Here is a 12843-nt window from a genome sequence, read left to right as displayed (position 1 = left end):
ACGTGCCACAACTACTGAAGCCCACACGCCTAGAGCCCGTGCTCCACAACAAGAGAAGCTACTGCAATGAGAAGCCTGTACACCACAACGAAGAGTAGCCCCTGCTCGCTGCAACTAGAGAAAGCCCGTGCGCAGCAACGAAGACCCAATGCAGCCAAAAATAAATAAGTAAAATAAATAAATTTATATATTTAAAAAAAGGGTATGTATGTGAATCCATCTGCACAGCCCGCCACCACCATTGTTTCTGAGAAGGGTGCTTGAGATGGGGTGGGTTTCCCAGGATATGAAATAAAAATGAAAATAATGGGACTTCCCTGGTGGCGCAGTGGTTGGGGGTCCGCCTGCCGATGCAGGGGACACAGGTTCGTGCCCCGGTCCTGGAGGATCCTACATGCCGCGGAGTGGCTGGGCCCGTGAGCCATGGCCGCTGAGCCGGCGCGTCCGGAGCCTGTGCTCCGCAACGGGAGAGGCCACGACGGTGAGAGGCCCGCGTACCGCAAATAAATAAATAAATAAATAAATAAAATAATAATAATGATAATGATATCAGTTACCAGATTTACTCAGTGTAGGTACTTTTCTAAGCCCATTACATACAATAACTCATAGAATGCTCTCATAGGTAGGTACTGTTATTATCCCCATTTTGTAGAATAGGAAACTAAGATAGGAGCAGTAAGGAACTTACCCAAGGTGATCAGTACTCAAGTGATGGAACCAGGGGACAAACACAGGGAATGTGGCTATAAACCGGTGTCCAGTGCCTGCGCGTCTATCTCCCGGCCTAGATGAAAGCAGATTCAAGCCGGGGTGGATAACTAAGTCCAAGTTGTCTTCACCAACTTCCTCACTGGAGGGGGAGGTTAGCCAGTCTTCCAACCCTCTGCCCCTGCTCCAGTCCGAAGGGCCCCCAGCACTTTTGGCTGAAGCCCATCCAGGCAACTTGGAGTAGAGACTATCATGTAAAGTCTTTTCTAAGCCTAGTGGGGACAACCTTTGGAGACAGGCCTGCGTTTCCATCCTGGCTGTGCTCCTTATTAACGTGGGCAAGGCTCCATTTCTCCAATGGAAAATGGAGAGAATAGTGCCTGTCTCATGGGGTTGTTGTGAGGATTAAAGGAGAACATATGCTCATAAAGTACACAACGCTGTAAGCACTCAGAAAGCAGCGCTGCTCTCTTCATTCACCTCCGGTTGAAGAAAAGAAAACGCCTTACAATTTTTTGGAGGTCTATCTTATAGCTCTGGAGGTTGGAAGTCTGAAATGGATTACTGGGCTACAATCAAGATGTTGAATGGACTGTGTTCCTTCTGGAAGCTCTAGGGAAAAATCCATTTCCTTGCTTTTCCAGCTTCTAGAGGCTGTCTACATTCCTGGTCGTGGCCCCTTCCTCCATCTTCAAAGCCAGCAGTTTAGCACTTTGAAGTCTCTCACTGACTCTGACACTGACTCTCCTTCCTTTTTCACATATAACGAATCTTGTGATTCCATTGGGCCCACCTAGATTATCCAGGATACTCTCTCCATCCCAAGGTCAGCTGATTAGCAACCTTAATTCCATCTGCGATTATAAATTCCCCTTGCTATGTAATATAACATATTCATAGGCTCTGGGGATTAGGGCATGGACCTTTGGAAGGCCATTACTCTGTCTACCACAGTGGTAAGTAAGAAAACAGTGTTGTTGGGCAATGACATACTGGGACTTTGAGCCATGAGCACACCTGTGCTCAAAAACCGATATGGCTCCCACTGCCTCCAGGAAAAGGGCCAGACTTCTCAGCCTGGCAGGCAAGGCCTTTCATGAACTGGCCTCCATCCCATTTATGAACGGGCACTTTCTGGTCTCCTTGCCTCTGCTCTACCTGAAAGGCCTTTTCTTCCAGTTATGATCATTCAAGTCCTTCCATTCATCATCGCCAAGTTCAAATCTCATCTTTTCCGTGAAACCTTTTCAGAACCCCCAGAACGACTCTCCCTCCTCTGACACTATTACAGAATGTCTGGACTGGAGTTATTTGTGTTTGTCCCGGTTTGGGTTGGTCCCCATCTGACTATGGGCAGCTGAAGTACAGAGACTACTGTAGCAACCGTCTGTGGTTCTCACACTTGAGTGTGCATCAGAATCACCTGGAGGGCTTGTTAAAATACAGGCTTCAGGGCCCAACATCCAGAATTTCAGATTCAGCAGATCTTCAGTGGGACCTGGAACTCTGAATTTCTAACAAGTGCCCAGGTGACCCTGATGCTGTTGGTCTGGGGAACACGCTTCAAGAGCCACAAGCATGGAAGTTGAGGTGATGGCATGAGGCTAGAATTGGATCTCAGCTCTGCCTTTCATTGCACGACTTTGGATACATCCCTTGCTCTCTCCAAGCTGCTCGCTCATCTCTAAAAGGATTCCCTGCATTTGGATTCCCTCCCTACCCCGTTGGGTTGATGTAAGGAGTAACAGGCTTAGGACAGTGCTATGCACCTTTCTGGTACTGAGTAAATGGCATAGAGCTCTATGTCTATAATTGCCCTCTCCCTGTATTTTGGCTTCCTAGTGGGTGTTCAATAAAAACTTGTGAGTTGGTTTTAGGGAAGACTACTGACTTGGACACTGATGAAAAATGTTGGCAAAATGAGAAGAGCTAAAATAGCCAAGTTGCCTATGTCTGAGTCAAAGGAATCCTAATTACCTTCACACTGGGGAGCATTTTCCTTCCATGACTGGTGACCACACAGTACAATAACAATCATGTGTATCGTCACAACAGACTGCAGATAAACTGTGTTCTAAGTTCATGGGCATTTATCCAACAAATGCTTCCCCAGCACCTCCAAGGAGCCAGCCTGGTGCCCACTGGCTTGGCTCAGGGGATGATCTGCCTGGAGAAGAAGACTCCTTGTGGCTGGGACATTGCCTTCAAGCTTCCCTGAGGACCTGTTCCCTTAGGATGCCAAACACACACACACACACACACACACACACACACACACACACACACACACACCCATGCTTCTTTTGCGGCTCCTGGAGCAGAGCATCTTCTCCCGACTTACATTTGTCGGACACAAGTCTTGATCTTCATGGGCAAAGGGCTGTGTCTGTTTCCCCAGCATCTAGCATGGTACACACAAAGGAAACGTCCAAGGTCAGAATGCAACCCCCACAATGCCAGTCAGGAGACTGGGCCCATGATGGTTAAGACCATGAGTCTTGGAGTTCAGTTGACCAGATTCCAGTCCCATCCCATTTTCTCCCTTGCCTCACCCTAGTCACAATCCTGTCTACTACATCTAGCTGTGTGACCTCAGGCAAGTAACTTCATCTCTCTGAGCCTCACTGGGGTTAATAATACCTATTCTTTAAGGTTTTGGGGAGATAAAACAAAACCGGTCCTGAAGGGTCTCTATGGGGAGAGTTGTTTTCCCAATTTCGGCTTTTGGCAGAGTGGCCACCAGAGGGCAGTCGTCCCCATGCTGGGAAAATAACCTGCCTGGTGATCTGTGATTCCTTTGAAGGAACACACACACACACACACACACACACACACACACACACACACACACACACATCTGCACACGCGTACACAAGGATGGTATGTGGCCTTGATTGGGTCAACACAGCCACTGGCCAACAGATGAGCATCCTGCTGGTCACTCTCCTCTGTGGTCACTTGAGGACTGGCATGAGCCTGAGACCAGTGAATTGGCATTTACTGGGACATTCTATTCTTTATACCCTAACCATGGGGACACCTGGCCTTTTCCAAAGTGGTTCCTTCTGCTTGCTGTGCAGCCTTTTCCCCCTCTTTGCTTTAGCAAATGTCCTATTCAGGTCCCTCCCACCATGCCCTCTCTGAGTTCATTCTTCCATAGATGGAGTCCATCTAGGTTCCCAAAACACTCTATTGCCTCCTTAATGGTAGCATTTAGAACACCCATTAAATTACTTATGTGCAGTTTAACTGGAGGTTAAGAGTAAGGATTCTTGGGGACCTGCAGCCTGGGTTCTGTCACTTACTGTGTAACTGTGTGCACATTACCTAACCTCTCCTAGTCTCAGTTTCCTCATTTGTAAAATGGGGCTAATAACAATATTCAGCACATAGGGTTTTCCTGAAAACGACACAATATTATGAATGCAAAGCCCTGGTTTGATGAACAAATGAATGAGTGAGTGAGTGAATGCCTATTAAAACCCATGGAGTTGTGAAAACTATAAAACATTGCTAAGGGATATTGAAGATGATTCAAAGAAGTGGAAAGATATCCCATGCTCTTGTGTTGGAAGAATTAATATTGATAAATATTAATACTACCCAGAGCAATCTACAGATTTAATGCAATCTCTATCAAAATACCTATGACATTTTTCACAGAACTAGAACAAATAATCCTAAAATTTATATGGAACCACAAAGGACCCAGAATTGCCAAAGCAATCCTGAGGAAAAAGAACAAAACTGGAGGCATAACCCTTCTAGACTTCAGACTGTACTACAAAGCTACAGTAATCAAAACAGCTTGGTAAAAAAAAAAAAAAAAACAGCTTGGTATTATGGCCAAAAGCTACATGAAAAGATGCTCAATATACACACATAACTGAATCACTTTTTTGTACACCTGAAACTAACACAACACTGTAAATCAGCTATACTTAAAAACAAACAAACAAACAAAATAAACCAGCATGGTATTGGCACAAAAACAGACATATAGATCATTGGAACAGAATAGAGAGGCCAGAAATAAACCCATACACCTATGATCAATTAATCTACAACAAAGGAAGCAAAAATATACAATGGAGAAAAGACAGTCTCTTCAGCAAGTGGTGTTGGGAAAGCTGGACAGCTACATGTAAATCAATGAAATTAGAATACTCCCTCACACGATACACAAAAATAAACTCAAAATTGTTTAAAGATGAATATGGGACTTCCTTGGTGGTCCAGTGGTAAAGAATCCACCTTCCAATTCAGGGGACGCGGGTTCAATCCCTGGTCAGGGAACAAAGATCCCACATGCCGTGGGGCAAATAAGCCCGCACGTCACAACTACTGAGCTCACGTGCCTCAACAAGAGAGCCCGCGTGTTGCACCCTACAGAGCCCATACGCTCTGGACCCACACACCACAACTAGAGAGAGAAAAAACCCCTCACGCCACAACTAGAGAGAAGCCCACATGCTGCAACGAAGAGCACACGCTCTGCAACAACAGATCCTGCATGCCTCAGTGAAGATCCCGCATGCTGCAACTAAGACCCGACTCAGCCAAAAAAAAAAAAAAAAGTGTATATATATATACATGTATATATATATATATATATATATAGAGAGAGAGAGAGAGAGGGAGACAATGATACCATAAAACTCCTAGAAGAGAACATAGGCAAACATTCTCGGACATAAGTCATAGCGATATTTTCTTACATCAGTCTCCCAAGGCAAAATAAATAAAAGCAAAAACAAACAAATGGAACCTGATCAAACTTTAAAACTTTTGCACAGCAAAGGAAACTATCAACAAAACAAAAAGACAACCTATGCAATGGGAGAAAATATTTGCAAAAGATGTGACTGACAAGGGGTTAATATCCAAAATATACAAACAGCTCATACAACTCAATATAAAAAAACTCCAAAACAACCCAATTTTAAAAACGGGCAGAAGACCTAAATAGACTTTTCTCCAAAGAAGACATACAGATGGCCATCAGGCGCATGAAAAGATGCTCAACATCACTAATTGGAGAAATGCAAATCAAAACCACAATGAGATATCACCTCACACTGGTCAGAATGGTCATCATCAAAAAGTCTACAAATAATAAATGCTGGAGAGGGTGTGGAGAAAACGAAACCCTCCTACACTGTTGGTGGGAATGTAACTTGGTAAAGCCACAATGTGGAACAGTGTGGAGGTTCCTTAAAAAACTAAAAATAGAGCTACCATATGATCCAGCAATCCCATTCCTGGGTATATATCTGGAAAAGATGAAAACTCTAATTCAAAAAGATACATGCACCCCAATGTTCATAGCAGCACTATTCACAATAGCCAAGACATGGAAACAACCCAAGTGCCCATCAACAGATGATTGGTTTAAGAAGATGTGGTATATACGCACAATGGAATATTACTCGGCCATAAGAAAGAATGAAATATTGCCATTTGCAGCAACATGGATGGACCTAGAGAATATAATACTTCGTGAAGTGTCAGACAAAGACAAATATTATATGATATCACTTATATGTGGAATCTAAAAAATAGTACAAATGAATCTATATACAAAACAGAAACAGACTCACAGATATAGAAAACAAACTTATGGTTACCAAAGGGGAAAGGGAGGTGGGGAGGGATAAATTAGGAGTAAACAAACAAACAAACCCCATGGAACTGTAAGCTTCTCAGGGGTAGGAAGTTTTCTTTCTTTTTTATATTGTGTAATGCCTGAAACCCAGTGTGGGCACGTTACTAGTGCAATGGTTCTCAAAGTAGGGTCCCCCCTGACCAGCAGCCTCAGCATTACCTTGGAGCTTGTCAGAAATGCACGTTTTTAGGTCCCACCCCTGACCTACCGACTCAGAAACTCTGGAGACGGGGCCCAGTAATTTGTGCTTTAATTAGCCCTCCAGGTGATTATGATGTGTGCTAAAGTTTGTGATCCACTGGCCTAGAACATAGAGGCTCAGAAGTGTTTCTTTAAATGGATGTACCAACCTGTAAAATATGTGATTTGAATTAGAATAGGCTGTAAGCTCCATGAAGGCAGCAGGGGCCATGGTTTCCCTAGCACCTAGCAGATGCAGGTACATAGTAGATGCTCAAAAAATGTTTGTAAAACAAATAAGTGAAAATCCCTTCCAGTTCTTTTTGTGGTTCTTAGTATCTTAAACTTTCCAAATTTCAGTTTTATTACCTGTCCTCTCTCCCAGGATTGATGAAAGGATCAAGAGGCAAATGAAATATATGAATATACATAACAAAATAGTATTGTCATACCGCTAAGCCCCATCAGAAATTCTCCTTTACAACCCCCTGAGAGGTCTGGGCTTCTATCCCTGCTCTAATCTAGAACTTCAGGCACCTTAAGAGTTCTGTGTGCAGACGCACACCTGCCAGGCCTTGTCCATTCATGGAAAGAGGAAGCCAGCTCCTAAAGCAGGTCAACACTCTTGACAAAGAAGTAGCAGTAGTTATGACCCTACCCTGGCACCCTGGCAGAGTACACTGTAGTTAATTGCATGGGTTTTGAGCCATCAGATCTGGGCTTTTTTCTTCCTCTTGTCCTATTGCTTTGTCCAGGATCACCAGGATGATGTTGAGTTGTAGGTGTCCTGGTCTTGTTTCTAAGGTTTTACTCTTAAGTATGATATTTGCTGTGGAATAGTAATTACTGTGTATTCTGATTTACCTATCGGGTTTCTAAAAACCATAAATGAGTGTTGAATTTTTCCAGTGTTTTTCCTGTGTCTATGGAGATGATTACATGGGTTTTTCCTTTAGTTTGTTAACATGGGGATTGCATAGATTGCTTTCTTTCCATTTTTGAGGGCAGGAGTTTGTGTTATGCGTGGTGTCAGAACAGCACCCAGCACTTAATAGGCACCTAAATATGTTTGCTGAATGAATAAACGAGGAACAGATTCCTAGGAAAACTTCCCAAAAAAGTAGCATTTCTAGCTCATATTCTACACATAAGAAAACTTGGAGTTTTGCAGCAAATGTGCTGACAACATGTTTGCATGCCTAGGGTCAATCCAAGTTGGCTGTGATTTATTTTTATTTTACAAGGCTATATTTAACAGGTTAATATGTATTTAGGATTTGTGTCTCTACGTTTGAGAGAATTCCTCTGGCATTTTCTTTTCTTGCATTGTCCTTGTCTGGCTTGGGGATCACGGTTATCCTAGCCTCATGAAACACATTAAATGACTTTGGTTTCTCATTCTCTGAAAAATGTGTAAATTCAAGATTAAGGTTTAATAAAACTTGTAAACTCCATCTGGCTCTGGTATCATTTGGAGTCAGAAACTCCTGAATGCCCATTCAAGCTAGTTAACGATTTGTATTTCTTCTTGAGCCAGTTTGGGTAACTTTATTATTTTCTAGAAAATTTTCCCTTTCACATACATTTTCAGCTCTGCCTCTCATTGGCTGTGTTATCTGGGAACTCCTTTTTTTAAAAAACAACTTTATTGAGGTATATATATATATATATATATATATATATTTTTTTTTTTTTTTTTTTTTTTTTTTTTTTTTTTGCGGTACGCGGGCCTCTCACCGCTGTGGCCTCTCCCGTTGCGGAGCACCGGCTCCGGACGCGCAGGCTCAGCGGCCGTGGCTCACGGGCCCAGCCGCTCTGCGGCATGCGGGATCCTCCCGGACCGGGGCACGAACCCGCGTCCCCTGCATCGGCAGGCGGACTCTCAACCACTGCGCCACCAGGAAAGCCCTATTGAGGTATATTTTACATAATCTAAATTTCACCTATTTCGGGTGTACAGTGCATTGATATCTAGAAATTGTATCAAGTAACTACAACTATTACCATAAATTTTCATGTCCCTATGTCCACTTGTAAAACAAAAGCTTTGTTGAGATATAATTCATATACCATACAATTCAACTACTTAAAGTATACAATTCAGCGGGTTTTAGGGCATTCATGGAGTTGTGCAATCGTCACCACACCGATTTTCGAATATTTCCATTGCCCCCTCTCAATAAATCCCTGTACATTAGCAGTCATTCCTCTTCCTCCTTCCTCCAAAGCCTTAAGCAACCACGCATCTACTTTCAGTCTCTAGATAGGCCTACTCTGGATATTTCATATAAATGAAATAATATCCTATGCTGTCATTTGTGTCTGGCTTCTTTCATTTAGCATGTTTTCAAGGTTCATTCATGTTGTAGCATATATCAGTAGTTCATGTCTTTTTGTTTGCTAAATAATGTTCCATTACTATATGAATATACAATATTTTATTTATCCATTCATCAATTGATAGACATTTGAGTTGTTCCACTCTTGGATTATTATGAATAATGCTGCAATGAACATGTGTGCACAAGTTTTTGTGTGAATATGTTTTCAGTTCTCTTGGGTATATATGGGGTGGAATTACTTCGGTTGCATCGTGGTTTTATGTTTAAACTTTTGAGGAACTGCCAAACTTTTTCCCAAAGTGGTTGTCGTATTTTACGTTCCCACTAGCGGTGTATAAGAGCTCCAGTTTCTCCACATCCTCACTGGAGCTTTGTTATTATCTGTCTTTTAGATTATTGCCATCCTAGTAGGCATGAGGTATCTCTTAGTTTTGATGTGCATCTCCCTGATGGGTGGCTAATGATGTTGTGAAGCTTTTCATGCACTTAATGGCCATTTGTATATCTTCTTGGGAGAATAGTCTATTCATATCCTTTGTACATTTTTTTTTTAGTTTGGTGATATATATATTTATTATTAAGTTGTAAGAGTTCATTCTATATTCTGGATACAAGTCCCTAATTAGATATATGATTTACAAATATTTTCTCCCATCCTGTAGGTTGTCTTTTCACTTTCTTGATGATGTCCTTTTCAACAAAAAAAACTTCTAAGTTTGATAAAGTCACATTTGTCTATTTTTTTTATTTTGTTGCTTGTGCTTCTGGTGTCATATCTAAGAAATTATTGCCTAATCCAAGGCCATGAAGATTTATGCCTTTTTTCTAGGCATTTTATAGTTTTAGCCCTTATATTGAGGTCTTTGAGTTAAATTTTGTAGATGGTGTGTGTTAGGGGTTCGACTTCATTCTTTTGCATATGGATATCCAGTTGTCCCAGAACCATTTGTTGAAAAAATTATTCTTTCCCCAATGAGTTGTCTTGGCATCCTTGGCAAAAACAATCGACTGTGAATGTGAGGGCTTATTTCTGGACACTAAATTCTATTCCATTCATCTATCTATCCTCGTGCTTGTATTGACTACTGTAGCTTTGTAATAAGCCTTGAAATGGGGAAGTGTGAGTCCTCCAACGCTGTGTTTTTTCTTTTTTGAGATTGTTTTGGCTGTTCTGGGTCCCTTGGATTTCCATGTTCATTTTAGGATCAGCTTATTGATTTCTGCCAAGAAACCAGCTAGAATTTTGATGGAGCCTGGGTTGAATTTACAAACCAATTTAGGGAATATTGCCATCTTAACAATATTAAGTCTTCCAATCCATTAACATGAGATGTCTTTTTACTTATTTAGATATTCTTTAATTTCTGTCAACAATGCTTTGTAATTTTCAGAACATAAGTTTTGTACTGCTTTTGTTACATTTATTCCCAAGTATTTCATTATTCTTGATGCTATTCTAAATGAAATTGTTTTCTTAATTTTGTTTTTTGCATTGTACACTACTAGTGTATAGAAATATAACATTTTTGTATGCTGATTTTGTATCCTACAACCTTACTGAACTCATTTATTAGTTTTATATTTTTTAATGGAGTCCTTAGGATTTTCTATACACAAGATCATGTTATCTGCAAATAAAGCTAGTTTTTCTTCTTTCCAATCTGGGTGCCTTTTATTTTCTTGCCTAATTGTCCTGGCTAGAACTTCCAGTACGATGTTGAATAGAAATGGAGGGAGTAGACATCCTTGCCTTGTTTCTGGTCTATGGGAAAATGCATTCAGTATTTCACAATGAAGTCTGGTGCTAGCTGTGAGTTTTTCATAGATGCTTTTTATCAGACTGAGAAAGTTTCCTTCTATTCCTAGTGTGCTGAGTTTTGTGTTGTTTTTTAAATCATGAAGGGGTGTGGAGTTTAGTGAAATGTTTTTTTCTGCATCTATGGAGATGATCATTTTCGACCCTTATTCTATTGATATGGTGTATTCCATTACTGATTTTCAGATTTTTAACCAACCTTGCCTTCCTGGGATAAATCCCATGGTATATAATCCTTATTTATATGTTGATAAATTTGGTTTGCTAGTATTTTGTTGAGGATTTTTACATTTCTATTCAGAAGAGCCCTCGTGCCCACTTACAGTTCATCTCATTCCCACCTCCAGTCTCAGGCAACCGCCAGTTTACTTTCTGTCTCTATAGATTTGCCTGTTCTGGACAGTTCATACAAACGGAATTAACAACACGTGCTCTCTTGTGACCAGCTTCTTTCACTTAGCGCATTGTTTTTGAGGACACTCTCATCCATATTGCGTCAGTACTTCATTCCTTTTCCTGGCTGAATACTATTCCTTTGTCTAGATCAAACAGTTTCTCTCTTCACCGGTTGATAGATATTTAGATATTTCCCATTTGGGCTATTATGAATTATGCTGCTATGAACATCCATGTGCAAGTCTTGTCTTTGCATGGACACGTTTTCATTTCTCTTGAGCAGACACCTAGGAGTGGAATTACTGGGTCCTACGGTAGTTTTCTATTTTTGAGAAACTGCCAAATTTCAAAACTAGCTTCTACCATGTTACATCCCTAGGAGCAAAGTACAAGGGTGACCTGGGAACTTATTCAAACGGAGTGTTTCCTCATCTATAAAGTGGTGATAATAATAACACTGACTTCATAAAGTGAACATTAAATGAAATTATCATATGTGAAGGACTGAGCACACTGCTGTGTCCAGACACATGTGAAGGCTTAAAAAATGGTGTCTTTTTTGTTCCTTTGTCTATGCTAATGTCTCAAACCTCAGCCCTTGCTTTGCTTACATGGATGGGATTGTCTTCATGCCCTCCATGTAAACTGACATCTTGGTGTCATGTTCAAGACCCTCCTCATTAATCAGTCCCCTGTGGTCTAACAGGACCCCCAGACCTAGTTTCCCGATCCCACTGCCCTTAAGGTCTGTGTCAACCACTTTGGCTCAGCAGGTTTCCCCAGGGCAAGAGCTCCAAATTGGCAGAGTTGGGGCAGCAGGCAGTGCTCTGTGATGCCACCCTTGTCTGCTGGATGGCAGGACAGAAGGTATTGATTGCTCTGCTTGGAAGGAAGTCTCCCATCCCTCATTTACCGTTACTCCAGGCTAGTCTTATTTATCTGTTAAGACATAATTTGGGCATCACCTCCTCCAGGAAGCCTTCCCTAATGACTGCCCCTCCCAACTCTTATAATGTACATTATTGCAACTGACACATCATTTGTAATTTTTTTTGGCCATGCTGCACGGCATGCAGGATCTTTAGTTCTCCAACCAGGGACTGAACCCGAGCCCCCTGCAGTAGAAGTATGGAGTCTTAACCACTGGACCGCCAGGGAAGCCCTGTAATTATATTTTTACGTGTCTGTGTCTTGTGAGCATCCTGAGGATGGGGACTATTCTTATTTATCTCTATCTCCCCAGTTCCTAGCACACAGTAGGTATTCAATAACCCATAAATGGCCATATCCGTGTACAAAGTATTAACGGCTACATATTAGTGTCAAGGAAAAACTCTACAAAAAAACTGAACTGGGCCTTGAGGAATAAGCAGGAGGGCTTCCCTGGTGGCGCAGTGGTTAAGAATCTACCTGCCAATGCAGGGGAGATGGGTTTGAACCCTGGTCCAGGAAGATCCCACATGCCGCGGAGCAACTAAGCCTATGCGCCACAACTACTGAGCCTGTGCTCTAGAGCCCGCGAGCCACAACTACTGAGCCCACGTGTCAAAACTACTGAAGCCCGCATGCCTAGAGCCCGTGTTCGGCAACAAGAGAAGCCACTGCAATGAGAAGCCCGCGCACCGCAACGAAGAGCAGCCCCTGCTCGCTGCCGCAACTAGAGAAAGCCCGTGTGCAGCAACAAAGACCCAACTCAGCCAAATAAATAAATAAATAAATTTATATTAAAAAAA

This window comes from Orcinus orca, chromosome 1 (genome assembly GCF_937001465.1).
Source record: "Orcinus orca chromosome 1, mOrcOrc1.1, whole genome shotgun sequence".
NCBI classification, from domain to species: domain Eukaryota; kingdom Metazoa; phylum Chordata; class Mammalia; order Artiodactyla; family Delphinidae; genus Orcinus; species Orcinus orca.
The sequence above is the reverse complement of the archived record's forward strand: the minus strand, read 5'-3'. Positions refer to the sequence as shown.